The sequence below is a fragment of the Sturnira hondurensis genome, unplaced genomic scaffold (genome assembly GCF_014824575.4).
Source record: "Sturnira hondurensis isolate 20B ecotype Veracruz unplaced genomic scaffold, ASM1482457v3 Scaffold0011291, whole genome shotgun sequence".
NCBI classification, from domain to species: domain Eukaryota; kingdom Metazoa; phylum Chordata; class Mammalia; order Chiroptera; family Phyllostomidae; genus Sturnira; species Sturnira hondurensis.
The window spans coordinates 178,167-198,169 of record NW_028083922.1 but is presented as its reverse complement, the minus strand read 5'-3'; the positions used below and the strand labels follow the sequence as shown (position 1 = coordinate 198,169).

Here is a 20,003-nt window from a genome sequence, read left to right as displayed (position 1 = left end):
GAAAGTTAGCATAGTGAGATGACCTGATATGAAAATATAAGCTATTTCAGAAAGTTTCATAAAAATAATCCCTTCAAAAGTTTTATTCTAATTTGGGAACAGAGCAACTAAAGAGAGGATTTTTAAGTCTAATCCAATTTTTCAAGTGGTTTCTTAGTATCATATTTTGATAAAAACTTCATTTCTCTTCTTCAGGCCTAACTCAAATAAATTCATATTGAAAAATGACAGAGGGTCCTAAATAAATAATAAACCAATGGGCTCACTATGAGCCCATAAACTCATTATTAGTTTGTGTGGTTCACTGTCGTACATTTCATAGTTGTATGCTAGACCTCCCCTCAGGCAAAGGGTTAGAAAATATCAATGTTCTTTCATTTTAGAGGTGAATGTTCCAAAACCACATTGTTTTAGTGGTAAATCTGTATAATAATTGCCTTATCATGAGTGAATAATAAATTAATAAAAACAAGTCCTGTGTATAAAACGTGTGAAATGTGTACAAATCCTGTGTAATAAAATGTTTTATTGAAAGATCCTAAAGATACAAATACATATGCTAAAAAGTGTAAACCACCATTTCACAAACCTCTCTTTTGAATGTATGCTAGAATTATGTTGTCAAATATAACAGTTATTGACTGGCACTTTTCATTTATGTGGAGTCAGGTCCTAGCCATTGATGATAATGAGTCTCAGTTAGACAGTGATTATAAACAGCACTCTTTATTGTGGCTTTCTTGTGTGCCAGGGGCTATGCTAAAGGCCCTACACATAAAATATCTTATTTAGTTCTTAATTGCATGCTATAGCTAAGGAAAGTGAATCTTGGAGAAGTTTAGTAACTTGCCCAGTGACAAACAAGTACCTAATGTAAAACTGGGTTATCTATTCCAAAGCCTAATGCTTAATACCTTATTTACTGTGTTTTCCTACAGCTTGCTACTCATTGCTATTTTATTGTATAAAGAATAATACTTAGAAAAATATGAAATACTTCATGACCGTATTAGAGGAGTTTGGTATATAGCTGTTTATAAGCACAGGTTTCTATATAAGCAAAATAAAATACAGTATTTAAGACGATACTATATTTATTTTCTCTTTTTAATGTTCTAATGAGTATTCAATGAAATTGAAAATTATAGCAAATGTTCCCTTAATTATTTATTGTGTTCTATTTACTATCAAGTCTAATATCTGTAAAATAGAAATCTAAAAAAAATTATATTTGAGTTAAACTTTGACACTTGAAAAGGTAAGAATAAAACAAAAAATTGTATGTCTTTTTCTATCATTGTTGCTGGCAGTAATATACAAGGCTCAGCAAACATGGTTTATAACATACTATTTATAATATTAGCACTATTAACTATGTGCTTAGGGTATAAACAATGCCAAGTTATATCATGTCTGAGAGAATCAAATTAGTTTAGTTAATATTAGAATCTAATTTTTGAGAATATTTATGCATGTGATACACACCAAGTATGTGATAAAAATATATATTATATAAATATTATATATATTATACAATGCATGCATTATGCCATCTAAAATATATTTTTAATTTTAATAAACAGGAATTATGCTACCTTTGAATTTGTAGAAGTGGTAGAGGTTTTTTCAGTAAAGTCTTTAGAGTTGGATTATTATATATAATATTCATAGTATTACAATAACTGGAAAATTTCATATTTTGTACAGGTGTCTTTATAGTCAATAGTGCTGATATTTATGTTAATTGAGAGATACACATTAAGGAGCCAATCAGTCAGTTGCAGAAATCAGCTGTAAACAGCTTTCCCAGAGAGAGTCAAGATGCTGTTCCCGAGTAAAGACACAGTTACCTGACCTCAGATTATTTTTTGATTTTTGAATAAATACATTGCTGTATGTTCTCAAGGTAAAAAGGGTGATTATACAGTCTAATATTGCTGTAGCATTTAAAATTAGATAAAAGCCTATTAGCAGGGCATAGGATCACCACAAGCCTCTTGTCAGTTTCCAACAAATTCATACATATCAAAAAGGACTCAAAGGAAAAGCACAAAAAGGAAAGATAATGAGCCCGTCAAAGCAAATGCTTAATGCCTCTCCACTTTGGTATTAATCACACAGTATGTGAGTGAGGGTCAAAGCAGCTGAGGTCAATGGAGAGGATTTGGGGAAAGGCAAAAAGAAAAACCAAGCTAGTGATTTCTGACAGATGGAAATTTTAAAAGTGAGACATAAGGTCACAGAATCAGATTCAGTTTTCGGAAGCACAGTGGGCAAGTTTTAATGACTTCTCGGCGGAGCTTTGTAAGAGATGCAGTCAAGTTTGAACTATCCAGACAAACTAAACTTTTTTATCAACAGGAGAAGAGATGGAATATTCTAAAGATTAAATGACATTATAAGTTGCTTTTCTTGATGGAATTTTACTACTTTGGATTATTAAATTAGGTTCTTTTTGAAAAGTATTTAGAACTATACAGGTTTTATTCAGTATACAGAACTTAAATATTGCTTTACACCACAGATGAACAATATGCATATATAATTTAAAATATGTATTCACAAGATAATTTCCATAATTAAATATACTTTTCATATTCATAAGGATTTTTAAATATTTCTGTAAATTATATCCTCTGAGCTTACTAAGAAGTCCCTTTGACAAATGCTGAGAGAGAGGCAGTGAAGTCTTTCCCTTACTTCGTCCACTTCGACAAGCTGTTCACACTCTACGTTTAAGATGAAAAACAAGGAGGACGAGGGACAGAGGAAGGAGAAGGAAAAAGAGAGAAACAGAAAAGAAGCACAAAATCTCGTGTATAATACAAAATAGTTACTTATTAATTCTCTTACTGAAGTATTAAAGTTTTGTCTTTCTCAGGACTTTTCAAATATATTTACTCTTATTTAATCCAGTTGTTTACTGAAACTTTACTTGGTCAGGTATCTTCCGAATACTAGAGAGGGTCTAATGATTATAAAATATATTTCATCTATGCTTCACAGGGTTTATAGTCTGAGATAGCGTTCATAAGTAGTCGTGAATTTTGGGTATGGAGAATAAAATTGTACCTATGTGACTGGCTACTTATAGGTTAATACCATGGTTCTGTGCTGAAACACCTCTCACATTTCTTGATCCTTCTTTTTTAGAATGTGAATGTATGTATCTATATCCACAGATAGTATTTCTTGAAAATAAATGGAATTAGATGTATTGATAATGATATATGTTTGAATCATATTAGACACTAGTATGTATATGGATGTATTGTTTTATTCAACTAGGTTAATGTTATACCCTTTACATTCACCTGGCCACCAATAGTTCACTGGAGCATCCTGGATTACTATAGTCTGCTACTGGACTTTCTGCCCAATCTCCCCAAAATCTCAGGTTTGCAATACAGTGTTTGAGGTTTCCATATTCTAGGACCCTTAGCTGTGTTTCTGGCCTCGGTTATTATGCTTTTGCATTTTTAGTGCACAATAATTTTTATGGCAGTTTATTAGATGAAATAATTCATAAAAATAAAAATGTATCTTATCCTATGGATATATAGAATTTTTAAATAATGATCATGGATGATCCATTTTTCTCTTATTACAGAATAACACTAAATTATGGTAAAATAAAATAATACTTTATATACATTTTTTGGAACATAGAAAGGGCTCAATGTGTACTATATCCTCACTGTACTCTTGAAAATTAGACATAGTAGGAATAAATATTCTAACTTATAGATGGGGACATTTGTGATAAAGAGACTTGCTCGAGAATCCTCCCTAGTACATGAACTAGTAACAGATTCCAGGACTCCTGATCACAGTCCTACATCTTCTCCCATGAAAACTAGGATGAACATACGAGTACGTCCCAGTTTTTCCAGGAAAATCTCGCTTAATACCTGGTATCTTGAATTGATCATTCTTTGTACACTCTTTCACTCTCAGTAATATCCATAAAGTATAAGGTCACCGTAACTGTAGCTCACAGTGAGACATAAGAAAAAAATCAGAAATTGAAGGTATCAAAGATGTTACTTTGATGCTCATGTTGATTGGATTATATTAGTTTATGACCATTAATTATGTAATAATTTTCTCTTTTTAATTTTTTTCTTTTTAAAATAACTCGTAGGATAGAAAACTTACCAGGATAGAAAATCTATCATATTAATGTTTATAACTACTTTCACATAAATCCTTATTATTTTATCTATTATTTGAAAACTACTGAATAATCTATGAGCATCTCTAAATATTATCTAAACAATTTTAGGATGTTACAATATATGAAAATGGACCCATAATAGGTCCAAAATAGTCAAGCGTGACATGCAAGCCAGCAGAGGAGGTGGAAAATTTGGCTTTCTTGCTTTGTTGTTGAGACAGGCTCTTTCTGTTTAAACAGAATACTGTTTGATTACAAAAACACAAAAATGGGCATTAGCCTCTATTTCCTACATAAATTAATAACTGACCACCAAAGTAACATTTTTTAAACTTTTTTTGATCCAATAACTTTAAAACTGGTGGTTGCGTAAACTGAGTGCATTTTGACAGATGCTTATTTTCTTTTCTACTTCATGTATTTCTCTTTAGAAATGAACTCTTGACATTAATGATCTTGGCTCTTTTGTCCAGTTTCAAAAATCTATGTTGCTTAGAAAGCTGTAATTATTGTTATTATTCTATAGCAAATAGCAGATTGCTTTAATGCTCTTCAAAATTTTTCCAAAATAGGTCATTTAAAACATCCATTTCTACATGTGAAAAGCTTTGACAAAGGTTGAGATCTGTTCAAATTTATCAGGGCCAGATTAAGTATATAATATATTTGTGAGAGATAAAAGGAGTGTGTGTGTGTCTGTGAAGAGCACATAACCTTTCTGAAGAACTTAGAGAAAATTGCTTCTGACAATCCTATTATGGAAAGCACAGAAAAGGAATGAAAAATCTATCAACATGTCAATTCAGAAAAATCATTTAAATAAGACTTGTTTAGAATAAGACACTAATATAACTATTACTTTTATATCATCCCAGATAACGGTTTTGACAAAAATTTTATACATCTTTATAAATAAGTTTATAGTATGGTAAAACCTAAAGTATTTCAAAGAGAATGTAAGAACCATAAGTCTATGCAGCATCACTGAATGTGACTGAAGTGATAATAGACAGTAAGCTATTTGAATAAATTTTTTCATCTTTGATCTCTTCAACTATTTTTGGATATTCTATCATACTTAATACTATATTATTCCTTCATTAACTGTGTTATTAAAATAAGTGTGTATTTCTCTAGTTCTGAAGTCCATTTCTGAAATCCAGTAAAATAGACACAGGGAATGGTTTGGTAAAAATTATTTTATAATTTTAATCCCATTCCTTGATTTTTTTATTACCTTTGATTTTCTAACCAGAGATGTCATTGCAATTTGATGGAAAATGCTTAGCAGCATAAGGGGTGAGGTCATCTATAATCATTTGAAAAGCATATATGGGAAAGACGAGGAAGAGAAAGTATACTTTTTGGATTGAAGACTTGGAGAGGCAGAACACATGATCAAACAACAACACAAACGGGTAAATACAAGAGGGAATAGTCCTGCTAATCTGCACAACATAAAGAATGTGAGGGCAGAGAGGACTTGTGAGATCTACTGATGGTGACTCATTAATAATAAACTCTAGAAGTTTGGAGATTGTGTTCTAAAAATAGCTTTGCTGCCAAAATAAAAGATGATATAGATGAGTGTTAGATAGCTTACCTAGTGGTTTTTGGCTTTTCCAAATGTAAAATGTCTTCTAAATGAGTTTATCTGTTCAAAATCATTTTATGTGTACTAATGAATTCAGGTTAAACTCTTAGCGAATGAATCGTAGTGGATTTCCTGATTGTGAGGGCTTCAGGACCTACCTTGAAACAGAACCAGTTACTCTGAGACCATGTATGTCCAGAACCATCACTGTTATAGTAGAAATCTTGAGGAAATGTTTTAGTGATTTAAGAAACAATTTGTTGAGGCAAAATTCACATGAGGTGAAATTAAGCATTTTAGGGTGTGCAGTTCAACGGCATTTACTATGTTCAAGAAGCTGTGTAGTCATCACGGCTGTCTAGTTCACAGAAACCAACAGCCCATCCCCACTGAGTCCAAGCCCTTTAAACAGTGCATTTTTATGAAGTATTGTGCTATATATCATATTTTACATGTGCGCATTTATATATACACATGTATGTGTGGATTCTACATATGTACATAGTCTTTTTAAAGATTTTATTTATTTATCTGTAGAGGGGAAGGGAAGGAGAGAGAGAGTGAAACATCAGTGTATAGTTGCCTCTCATGCATCCCCTGCTGAGAACTGGCCTACAACCCAGGTATGTGTCCTGACTGGGAATCGAACCTCGATCCTCTGGTTCGCAGGCCCACGCTCAATCCACTGAGCCACATCAGCCAGGGCAATATGTACATAGTTTTAATAAAATACTTATAAATCACAATAAGTAATTCTCTCCTATAAATGACAAAAGAGAAGGTATAGATTAAATCATTTAAAATTAACTCCACAAAGAATTGTTTGTTTAAATCAATTGAAATCAATTAGTGCAACCAGTTATTTTGAAAAATGTATATCTAAGCACATTAGCCTTTGCCTCAGAAATGTTGTGGTCACATAGATATGTACTCATTGTTCTCTAAACATAAAAATAAAAAAGAATTGGCAAATCCAACTAACAAACCATTTTTTTAGTGTATTTCAGTACCACAAACTCACTTTTGTTCACCACTTTTTGAATGGTGCCACATTGTCTTTATTATAATGGTTGTTTCTGACAGGGATTTTATACACTAACTTTATCTGGTCTCTGCTCGCTGTTGTTTGTATATTAAGAAACTGCGTATCTTCAGAAAGTATTGTCCTATAATTCTATACTACTGCTGTTTCTAGCTTACTAACCTTAGATCAATGTGATTTTTTTTAAAAAATATTTTTTATTTATTTATCTTTAGAGGGGAAGGGAAGGAGAGAAGGAGAGAAATGTCAATGTATGGTTGCCTCTCGTGAGTGCCCTGACTGGGAATCAAACCGCGATCATGTGGTTCGCAGGCCCGCAGATCAATGTGATTTAAAAAAAAATAAAACTCTTCATTTATTTACATTTTATTCTCTTTAAAATGCCTTCAACGGACACTGTTAAGAGGAGAAACTTCCTTTTTCCCAAGTGGCAGGGATAAACGTTTCAATGGAAAATAGTAACTTCCAGATTAATTACTACTTAAAGCATCTTATTGGAAAAAATTCAGAAATCTTTGATATTTTAAGTCCTCTTATTGAATTAGATTGTCCTCTCGCCCATGCCCTTACCTGTCCTTGGCTTTACTTCCCTGAATTTTCTCTGTGTAACAGCTGATTGGCTGCTGTTTATGGGTTACCCAGAAACATGCAAGAACACTGTGGGTTATTTTAGGTAGGAAATTGTGTTCCTGGGTGTCAGATGCTTAGTTCATCAGGTGTATGCAGTCTCCTATGGGAATATTACTAAAAAAATCATTGTTTTATTTAGAACACTTTGGAAATTGTGAAATGATAGGCAAGCATATGTGGGCATATTTGCTTATTTCCCTCAAGTACAGTAAATAACCACAGCTTTCTGCTAAGTTAAGCTAGGTTTTAAAAAAATGGTAATGTTGCTAGGAAAGATTTGAAACAAAACTTAATTTTTAAGTAATTATATTAGTCATAATGGAACTTGTATTCTAAAAGTAACTAACAACAAAATACTCTATGAGGCATTCTAATGGCATTTTCTTTCATTTGAAATAAATGTTCAAACATTTTGTGTTTCTTTTATACGAAATGATTGTAAGAAAAAGCTTTCAGTTTGCTATTTTCCTGAACTTTTAAAAAACATGAAAATTTGCTGTCACTTCATTTAAATAGATATTCTAATTAGTAGCATTTGCTTATGCAAATTAGTTTTGCTAGCAGTTTGATTACTTTTATCAAGTCAAAAATGTGTTATCAGCCAAAATTTAGGGCTTAAGTCAGTCAAACTGCCCTCTAAGATCTTCTCTCTACCATCTGGTTTGATGCCTTCCTGACATATCTTTTTGATGGATGGTGTAACAGGAAATTCTCCATCAGCAGAGGTAGTATTCCTTAATAGCTGCAAATTCATTAGAATCAAGGACAGGATTCCGGTGGAGTAGCTGTCACATCTATCTCAGCAAATGTGGAGTTCGTGCGAACTGGAAAGCTAGCGGCTCTTCTTGTGTCAGCTTCCCTTTGGAGCAAACACTCACATTCTTACTCAGAGCCTGCATTTCTTCCAGGGACTGAAACACTTCTCCTCCACACTGGAAATGGATGCTGTTCCTTCTCACATAGGGATTCATTCTTTAGCTTTCCTAGCTGTGTGTGTGGCACAGGTCTCTGTGTCAACCAATGTAGGGGACTTGGATCAATCTTTTCAATCTGTTGTCACTCCTGTAGCTTGGGAATATGTGGTACATGATACATGTACCCCCACCTAAACTAATGCATCTCTCTCTCTTAAATTATCATCAACATTTTCATTGTTAATCTCTTTTATTAATTTCTTGTACCTTTTTCTGGATCAATCTATTTAATTGCTTCTAAACGTACTATCAAGTGTCTTCATCATTTTGTTTTGTACACTTTATTTAGTATTTTATGTTCCTTTTTTCTTGGTACCTTAACTGAAACATCCAATTTTATTTCATATTATCTACACATATATTAAAATAATTACAGGCAAATTGAAGTGTTGTTTTTTTTAGGTGTTCTCACAGGTGTTCTTTTTTTTTCATTTTTTAAAAAATTTTAATTGTTGTTCAAGTATAGTTTTCTGTCTTTTACTCCCATCCCAGCCCACTCACCCCGCTCTCCCCACCTCCCTCCCTTTTCAAATTGAGTTTTTATATAAACATTTTTTCTACTAAATTAATGAAAATATAATTAAGAAAAAAAACTTTAAGTTAAAAAGACTGTGTACAAATACTATACTCACAGTTTATATACTGCAAATGAATGACATTCCACAAGGGAAGCATCTCAGAAGACTGTTTTTGACAGTCTGAGTGCTAAAAAATATTCTAAGAACTTTCATTTTGGAATTATTTTTAGAACACACTTACATACATGCATGAAAACCAGCTCATTTACTTAATAGCTATTTCTGCTTTTAAAACAATGACAAAAATAGCATATGGTTTAATATACATTGTGTGACTCCAAATATTTTTATTTACTTTCAAAAACAAACATACTAGTAGGACATACAAGTGTTAGTAATGAGAGTATTTAAAAGGATGTAGTATATAGTCAGAAATTTTCTGATGTTTGTTTGGTGACACATGATTACTAGAATTAGTGGAGCAATCACATTGCAAGGCATAAAAACATTGAATCATTATACTATATACCTGAAACTAATACAATATTTTATATCAATTTTATTTAAAGTTTAAAAGGGATATCGTTTAACATCTGAAGGCAATTCTTAAAAATTTTTTAAAGTGCAAGCAAATTTTAAATGAAGTGAGTATTTTGAAGGTACAGTGTCATTTGGATGTGCTGAACTAATGGTGTTTATGTGCTCAATTAAAAGAAGTTATTGCCTCACTTCGTCTTTACAGAGAACTGGGTGTTTTCTGGACAAGGTCACAGTCTTATGGGAAGTAAAAATTTTAAAAATACATTCTGGCAAAAAGACTAATACTTTTTATGAAAAACCTCTTTTCTGGCAGGATAGAAAATCTAGCTGTATAGATAATAGCTAATGAGTAAAAATTCAAATAATATTGCATTGCAGTCCTAGATATTTATTTTTCTTTTTAACTCCCCAGCGACTAAGTTTCAGAGTAAAGTACTTGGTTTCCCTAGAATACTTAAATGCAAAAATGAGTGCTGAATTGACATGGACACCAGCCTGCAGTGTTCATGGCATTGTGGCTGAGACGAGACAAATTCACATGGACTATAGAAGTCCTGTGGAGGAAAGGAATGGCACAGCCACTCTCTCAAGGGGAGAGCACCCAGGCCCTTGCTTTGACAAACTATTATTACTTTTCTAGGCACATTACACTGAAGATGGTCCTCATTTACTATGCACAGGTTTGCTTTAGGTGGTTACCTTTCCCAGAAAATGAAGGAGAGGATGTTGCTAATCACATCACAGAAGAAGGATGTTTGCAAATGTAAAAGGAAAAGTGGTTAAACTGGTTATACTCTCCTTGAGAGGTTTCGCATAGATATTAGAAGTTAATGATATGCAGTAAACGTTTGCTGCCCCAATTCAGGGTGAGGGAGTTTTAACAAAAAGAAGTCTCAAAGCAACCTAGGTATAATGCAGGTCTCATTCCTCACAGGATAACCTATCTGTGGGCATGGGTCCTGTGTGTCAGACTTCACTTTCCACTGGCCCTTCCAAGTGGGAGCAGGGCCCACGCCATGCAGAATGGCTCTTATACCAAATTATTATTATTATTATTTGGAATTTAATCTTTATTGTATCTTTCCCATTACCATGTAGTTGCCTTATACTCCCTTTCCCCAGCAATCACCACACTGTTGTCCTGGTCCATGAGTTTTTTTTTCCCTTTTTGCTCAATCCCTCAACCCTCTTAACTCCCACCACCACTAGCTGTCATCCAGCTGTCCATCTAGGAGTAAGTCCCCATTTTCCATTTTAGTTCAGTTTGCTCATTAGATTTCATATATGCATGAAAATATATAGTGTTTTTCTTTCTTTCACTGGCTTATTTCACTTAGCATAGTGTTCTCCAGGTCAATCCATACTGTTATAAGTGGTATTATTACATATAAATACTGAGTATAAATTAGTCCTTCATTTTTATTTTCTCTGAAAGCAATTAGATGGGTAAAATGATACTCTCAGCAAGGTGAATGATGATGTAAATATACACAAAAACATTATATTTACTTTAGTATTTTTCAGATAATTTTGTTATCTATACCTCAGTTTTCACCAGTGTTGTTTATTTATGTTCACTTTGGTATTTACTAATTTATGTTTTAATAGAATTTTAATACTCATAAATGAAAGTAGAGGTGATGACCTAGAATTTTACTGCTTTGACTTTTTAGAGATTTATTGGCATTTTTATTCACATTCCTATGTTAGGTTTAATATTTTTATTTTGCATCATATTTTCAGTTACTCTTTCTTTTATTTAACTAAATTCATCCATATCTAATTTCATGCATTTTTAGTTACAGCTGAATTGCCAGGCTTATATATTGAGAAGGTTGGGTTATGGTTATACTTTTTAAAAATGCCCTTGAAACTTCTAGTCAATCTAAACTGAATTTCCATTTTCAAAAAAGTTACTTTTGTGAATTAGTTTGTGTTTTAAATACTGAGGTATACTTTTCTTACTTTTCTTCATTTTTTTCAACCACAATATGGCCAAACTGATGCTAATACATTTAAAGATAAAAGGTATGGATATAACTATCAGAAAACATTATTGTTTTACTTATTTGTATATTTATTCAGTATGGATATAAATATATTTATCCAAATATACATCAAACGATCTACATTTTTTTTACGTTTGGTGGTATTGTCAAGAATCATAATCTTTAATTTTTTTATTAATTTTATTTTTTTCCTTTTAAATGAATGTTTTTGCTATAAATTGACAAATTGCTTATGTATACTTAACTAGGTAACATTCCAAAATAAGATCCATAAAGCATGATTAAAACTAAAGTTACTTTTTCAATGAATTAAAAGGAAGATACATTTTTCAGTTTAGTGATTATTCCCTATTCTACAATTTTATAAAATTGGCTGATTAAAACACACAAACACACACACACCCATGTGCACACATATTTCTGTAACTACACTTCAAAAGCTTGATTTATTTGTTTTGAGTTTTTAAAAAATTATACTATTGCATATTTGGCAGTCCACCCTGAAAATGCAAACGTTCCATATGAAAGGAAAGTTGAAAGTTCTATCGATTACATAGAAGGATTTTGTTTTCAAATAAGGTTGAAGTCTTGACCTATTTAGAAAACAACATACGTCTCTGGTGTAAAAGTGTGATTGACTTAGTTTGCTCTTCTTGAGTGTCTGTTTTTGCGGAGAGAAATCTGATTCAGGCATTGTTATTGTGGAGCCTGCTAAACAAAAGTAAAGCTTAAATTTTGCAAGCAGATATAAATTGGAATTAGATCTGTAGCCACCCAGATATGGAACACTAACTCAGAGATGGGAGTTACAAAAAAAGAAGTAGTCATGTACCAAATTGAATACCTGGATAGAAGAAAATTAATTGCCAATATGACTGAGACTGTACATAAAAGGTAAGTCAAAAATCTTTACTAAATTGTAATGATTATTGGAAAATAGGAAGTGATGAATACTCATTAGAGGCATTAGCCACACTCTAAGGTACAGACAGAAGCTTCTAGTAGAACTTTGTGTCTAAGTAAAGGATAAAGTCATGTGGAGTGTAATTTTAGTGAAAAACATAAGTGTTAAAGTTAGAATACATGTACATTGTTTCTCCCACTGCCTTTGATGTCATAAAACCAAGTCACCGTGTATTCCCCTTGCCTTACCTGTTTCTGTTACCACCATGGCTTGGAAAGAACTTGTACTGGCAAATGGTGAAGACTTACTTGTGTTTCATGTATATTGGCCTTGGACTGGATCAGTTTTAGCTTCTAGCTGCTTAAAATATTCTTCCTGTACTCCCTAGTAGACTCAAGTCTCTTCAGGAGATATATCTCACATACACTCACATACTTGAACTATTCTTACCATCTCATAAGTTTAAATTAGCTTTATTTAGAAATCATTTAATATGTACTTCAAATTACCATTCTTAGAAATCACTTCAAAGGATGGTTCTTGAAAACTATTCAAGTCTATCATACTATATATGCATAGCAATTTTTTCTTTTGGTATATTTATTAGATTTTTGTGTGTTCTTTGGGTTTCATTACACATTATTCCTCTGTGTACATATTTTGGGTATTTTCTCTTAAATTTATTATTGTTCAATTGGCTAGCCAGAATCTATTGTCTTGCATGTATTTTGCTTCATCTTAATAATACTTTAGAAAGTGCATTTTGGCTTATCTGTAAATCACTGTCATAAAGAACACTAAGGATTAATTACAGGAAAGCAATTTCAGCAAAACTGTGTCAACTGTTATAAGTCAAAGCAACTTAGTTAAGCATATAAATTAAAATTTTGCCTTAAATCTTGAGCTAGATATTTAATCACCCTAAAATGTTACTTTTCTCATCTTTGTGATGGGTCTCAAAAATCCTGTCTCACAGGGATATGAGTGTTTAAATGCCATTGTGTTCTTCTCAAAGTGCTTAGCATAACATTTTGCCCATAATAAGGTCCGAGTCAAAAGTAGTTTCAGAAAAGCAGGTAGAAATTATGCTATTTGTAAAATCAGCAGTGATAGTGACCCAAATCTTCCTCCAACAAATTACAATGTTAGTTGTAATTAGCCTATTATTTAAACTTATCTTCATGAAAATGAGATTTAGTACATTTTAATGATGAATCTGAATATTTCCTTCAGCTATTCTATAATAACTTTATATAGTTAATACTTCCAGAATTAATAAAAATGCATTATTACATTTTCCTTGGGATGAATCTTTAGTGATAGTTTTAATAATAACCTGGTGCTTCATAGCTTATGGCCTTTTTATCATTTCATTAATATACTCCTTTCACTTGTCAAAACAGCCACTGAGTGCCTTTCTGTCAGTTTCTGTACTAGGTAGAGAAATATACCTGACACTATGACTCAATAAGAGTTGTGAAGAATATAGAAATTATCCAGATAATCATTAAATAGAATACATAATTTAAAACTGCCAAGGTTGGCTACATGTGCTATGGAAATATAGAATCAGTCAAGGAAGGCACAGGGAATATGCCTACTGAATCTGTCCTATCACAAAGAGTTCATCATAAACTCTATTAATGTTCTCTCATTATACATTGGGCATAGAATTAGGTTAAATGGCTAATTTGCTATGAAGGGAAGATTAGAAAATGTATATTCTATTGGAAGTTTGTCAAAAAGGAGGAAATCAGCAGACAACTAGGTTTGTCCGCTACAGTGTTGTAGCCTTGTGTTATTAATGCTTCCTCATCCTAGGGGTATCAGGAAACCTTATAGGTCAGTTAATAATGTATGGGTTGAAATGACCCAGTTTGTGATTTAGAAAAACCATTCTGGGGAAAATAAGGTTAACTAGAGGGAAGGTAGTTAAGATCTAATCTACTTAAACATACTTAAATGTTGTCAGCTAAAGGGACTTACCAGAGAGAAAAGAATGTGGTGGAACCCATACCATAAAATTAGGGATTTGCTGGGAGCAAGCATACCACAACAAGAAGAGAAGAGAAAAGGTTACAATTTAAGAAGATTTTTGCTCTCACAAGGTTTTAGATTGACTTTTACAAGTGTTCCCACACATGGTTTTATTTCTTCCTGTGAAGCAGAGGCAAGGCACACTGTCAACCCATGAGTGACTCCATAGGAAATTTTGAGTTTTAGGAAAGGAGAGAGAGTTGTCTAGCGAAATAGACATCATAGAAAATAATTTAAAAGAAGTATATGCCCCAGGCAGTGCTGAGCATGGACTTGAGCTTCACACTTTGTAGTATGACCATTTTTAATAACGTTGTGCTGCCACAATACAGATTCAGAGGAAGTGGATAGTTGGGTTTAGTTAGGGTTGAGGTTAGGTTAGGTGGTTCAAAAAGAGAGAAAGAGGTAGAGAATGTTTAGTGAGTTTAGATATTAGCAACAAAAATTTTGCAGTGATGGATCATGGATGTGCACCTGAACAGTGGAATATAAAGTAGAAATAGCTAGCCCTGGCTGGCGTAGCTCAGTGGATTGAGCGCGGGCCTGCGAACCAGACAATCGCGGTTCGATTCCCAGTCAGGGCACATGCCTGGGTTGCAAACTGGTTCCTTGCAGGCCAACTACCAGCAGGGGATGCACAAAAGGCACCCATACATTGATGTTTCTCTCCCTCTCTCCTTCCCCTCTAAAAATAAATAAATAAATAAAATCTTTAACGTAGAAATAGCTAATGAAATGTAGGTCATTAATGGTCATAAGGAACCATTGAAGAAAATTTACCTTTACAACAGTGTGCATGGACCTGGAGAACATTATGCTAAGTGAAATAAGCCAGTCAGAGACAGACAAATACCATATGATTTCACTCACATGTGGGATCTAATGAACAAACTGAATTAATAAGCAAAACAGAAACAGACTCATGGATGGAGAGCAGATGATAGCTAGTGGGAGGTGGCATTTTGGGGGTGAAGGGATTGAGCAAAAAGGAAAAAAGAACTCATGGACATGGATAACAGTGTGGTGATTACTGGGCAGATGGGGGTATAAAGGGGCTAAATGGTAATGGAAAATATAATAAATATTATATATTTTTTAAAAAGAAAAGTGTGGCTAGTAAAGAAATTGAATAGCAAACTAGAAATAAATGAGATTATAATCACTAAGTGGGATATTTTAGCATTGATTTCAAAAGTAAAGCCAATTCAGGCATTGATAAATACATTATCTGATTATGGACTTGACTGGCAAAGGTAAGGAAGTCACTGGAAATAATTGGGGAGTAGCTTAGAACTTTTGGTGAAGGAGAAGCAGTGGTGTATTGGACATGGTTTATACTAACTTGCAGAAATTAAAGATTCAAAAATTTTATAGATTTCTTTATATCATGGCTTGAGAATGACAATGGCGGAATACTTAAACCTTAAAACCAGGAAAACATTATAAATCTGGATCTTTACCCCTTTTCTAGAAAGATGATTTTTTTAAACATTTACTAGTTCATCACTGAAAAGAAACAAGCATCTGGGTACTATAATATTCTGGAAACAATGGCCATATACAGAAAATGCATAATGTATTCTAGATAGAGGATTCAGGTAGTAAGAGTTTGTGGCATGAGTCTGAAAAGTTCAGTGTTTTGTATCTTGGTTTATTTTTAGCAGTATGATAGTGACGATCTACAAGTAAGGGAGGAACAATAAGGGGCTAATCCTATTTCCCATTCCTGAGATATAGAGAATGTGAACTACATTCTAGAAATTTTTATGATAAAATTGCAGCTACAATTTAACATTGGAATTGACCTTAAAACTATGTATGTAGTGCAATAATGTGACTTTCTTTATGCTTTACTTTAAAACTAGGCCATGGTATTTGTTTCCTTATTAAATTAAGCCACAGACAGAATATGGAAGAAGTAAAAAGATCATCTCTGATGGAAGATATCTTAGATTTCTATGGTTTTACCTTTTTATTCTGTAGATGAGCAAACTGAGTTCTAGGAGGCTAAAATTACTCATCAAATGTTACTTTGCATGGTAACTCCAGGAATGATACTAATATATCCCCCCTACATTCCAGCACAATAAATCGAATGCATTTATTCATTTACTTACTATTGGGTGTTTTTTTTGATTAATAAATATCTGCTCGTATTTACTTTATTCCAGGCACTGCTTTAGGTATAGGGACTATATATAAAGATGAAAAAAAAAAAAAAACAAGACAAAACCTTCTGACTCCATGGAGTTTATTTATAGTGGGTGGAGATAGAAACTGAACAGATACAAAAGCAAAATTAGGTAATATATAATATCCTACACAGTTATTAGATGTTATTAGTAAAAATAAAGCAGAAGGCATATCCATGGTGAGGGGTTGGGATTCTGAATAGGGTCCACAGTGGACATTCCCTTGAAAATGAGATTCAAAGAAGGTGACAGAGCAAAGCACAGATACGCATGAGGAAAGTGCATTCCACCTGGAGAAAATGGCCAATTCAAGCTCCTAGGCTGAAGTGTGGCTCTTCTAATGAAAATATACCTGAGGTGAATGACTCCTATAGTCAATGATATGATTACTTAGACATAGTAAGATTATTGTGATCAAATGGGCTTGTCCAGCCAGCAAACAGAGGTGTGTTTAAAGCTGTTCATCTCTTCTCCCTCAGATCCCTGAGACCCAACTGAGGTTATTTCTTTACTATATATATGGAAACAAAACATCCCTCATCCCTTTGGTGTATATGTTAATGTAGATAAGTTTACAGAAAATAGTGGAAATTTTTCACTTTGTGTGCAGTTTAATGCACAGAAGGTCACAGATATGGTGTGTGCGTGTGTGTGTGTGTGTGTGTGTGTGTGTGATGAAGTTTGACTCATCTCCCAATGAAGTTTAGACACTTTAGAACAGGTTTTGGCAAAGCGAGAACAATAAATCTTTTAAGAGGTTTAGTGTTGATAGTTTTGGTCACACCTACTCAAAATGCAGAATTTTAATGACAGATGGGAAGAGAGACCTGTAACACTGTGACTGGTTTGAATCTTGAAGAAATGAGAATTACTTCCTGACTTTCTGTCATACCACTGCTCATTAATTTAGGTTACATCTCAGCTGCCTTTTGCCATGACACTTATCATGCCATTTTATAATTCCTCGTTTCCTTGTCATGCATTAGGAGAGTTAAGCTTTGTTAGGACAAAAGCATTATCTGCTCTTGGTTAATCTCTGCCTGCCCAGTACTAGACATGGTTATTACAGCAAGCTGGTGCTCTATAAATATTAGAATGAAATAACAAGTCAGCGAATGAGTAAGCAAGTGAGCCAGTGAATCATTCAGTACAGTGAGCTGAGATTTAAAATAAGACCTCTGTGCCCCTGAGGTTCCCTATGTGGAAAGGTCTCTATCATAAGTCATGTTGGTTAATGATGGTCACTCAGCAATGGCTCAGGATTGTTTTACTAACTTGCTCACTAGGGTAATTAGGTCAAGTTATAGGGGAACAAACAGGGAGCAAGTTCCCACAGTTCTAAAAGTTGTCAGGTGTACAAATAAAAAGACAGAGATCCAGGAATGTAGTGACACACGCCCCAGTGTTAGCCCAGACTTTCTGTTTCTCCAATGATTGATTACATAAACTTGCAATAGAAATAAAACCCTCATATGCTTTGAGAGCTTTATAGCTCGCTGAAGTCAATTTGTATGGATTTTCTCATTTATTCCTCATTACACTTTTGTGAAACTGGTAGGAAAGAGTTTTATTAGATAGACCTAAGAAATTGTGGCTTATTCAAGTTTCTTCAGTGACCCAGTGAAGTTAAGATTTCTATTGCTTGTTTAAGTTTGTCAAAATGACAGTAAAATATATTGTGGGATACTATTACTTGAAACAAAAGGAAACATCTGACCAGGAAAGCTCTAAATATCTCATTAAAGAATTAAGTGCAACGATTGGAAGACTCACTGTCGGTGATTTTGTAGAGTGCAGAATGAGCTATGTAATACTGGTTCAACTACCTAAAAGGGATAGGGGCCTTTAAGTGCATCGAACTGTTTTAAACTTGCTGCCCATCATGGTATGCACAGTCAGAACACTCTTACTCCTCTCTTAATTCTCAGTAGCACCAAGAACAGTTCCCTCGGTTTCATCGTCTTTCACTTTAGATATCCCGTTTTAAGAGATTGCAGATGCTTTTAGATAAAACTGCCAGAGTTATTCCAAGGACTGACAGGTTTGCTAACAACCAAATGTTTCCAGATCAGTGCACTAGCCCCAGCTCCACCTTTGCTATGAACCACATATGGCTGCCGTCCTGTTTTCCTGAATTAACTCTAATTTCCTAATGACCAAGGTCAGATGAGTCCAGATAGGGCTCAGCTGTTCTTACCTAGCACATATGTTCCCGTGTTGTTGGTGATTTATTTACCAACAGTAAAAAAACTAAAATGCAAATCTCAGCCAAATTCTGCTTTTCCAAGAGACACCTTGGTATGGGCTTTTTTCAAACCACATATTGCAAACTATTACATGTGCCTTTTTTGTAACAGAACAAGAAAGATTATCATACCATTTATAACAAAATATTAAAATTAATGTTAGAAACAAAATTGATCATGCAGAATTAATTGAAAAGGAATAATCTGAGTTAGTGCCAAATATGACCAAATTACTTTGGTAATTATGAAAAATAGTAAAAAAACACTGCTTCATATTTTAGCTATTTAATCATATTTATTCTTACATCAAACTTCAACTAATTATACCAGACATTATGTTTGAGGAGCTAAAACATTTTTATGAATTATTTTTAGATTAAAATAAATGTGTTTTTAGTATATTTTTTAGGTTACCCTAAGATGGTTTGGGTGTTGTACCACCTGAGTAACTTCCTTAAATAATTTGAGTTGCAGTCATCACTTCTAATATTATTTATAATAAAACATTTATTATAAATATTATTTAGAAAACATTTATAACAAAATAGTACTGACTCTTTCTCTTTACTGATTCTTTGTGCTTATGATACTTCAAGCAAGATATATATGTATAATATATATTTTTCTATCATTCATGGAAATAGTTACCTTTCTTTTTTGAAAATTAAAAAAATAAATTAAATTGTTATTTATTATATTAAATTCTTACTTCCAGAGGTCACACAAATATGTTATCTTCTTATAATTTTTAGGATCTCTGACAGATTTATAAAAACAGATGAAATGAGCACATGATGGTTCCTAAATATTAATTTTTTATTGACACTGTGACAGATGTCCCATCTCCCCTTTGCCAGCCTCCACTCGCCTAAATATTAATTTATATTTGACAGCAAGCAAAATGAACAGAGGTGAAGAATGTATTTGTGTACTAGTAGTTTAAGTCAAAAGTATTTTTAAAAAAGAAAATGGCTTTGTATTTATTTGTTCCAGATAGGAGAAAAGTGGATCCATACAAGCAGAATAATAGTTATCCTTACTTCATTAGCTCTCATAACTTTTCAGATGGGATAGAAACAAAATTTTGAAACATTATCCTTAAAGTAATATCTTACAAATTCTGAAAAATCTCTAAAATGT

The 20,003-nt window shown here is 33.1% G+C and overlaps 1 protein-coding gene across 1 annotated transcript in view; it reads left to right on the top strand.

Moving 5' to 3' along the window:
- Positions 1-20,003, top strand: part of GRIK2 (glutamate ionotropic receptor kainate type subunit 2) — a 589,700-nt gene that overhangs the window by 535,544 nt on the left and 34,153 nt on the right. The window lies entirely within an intron of this gene.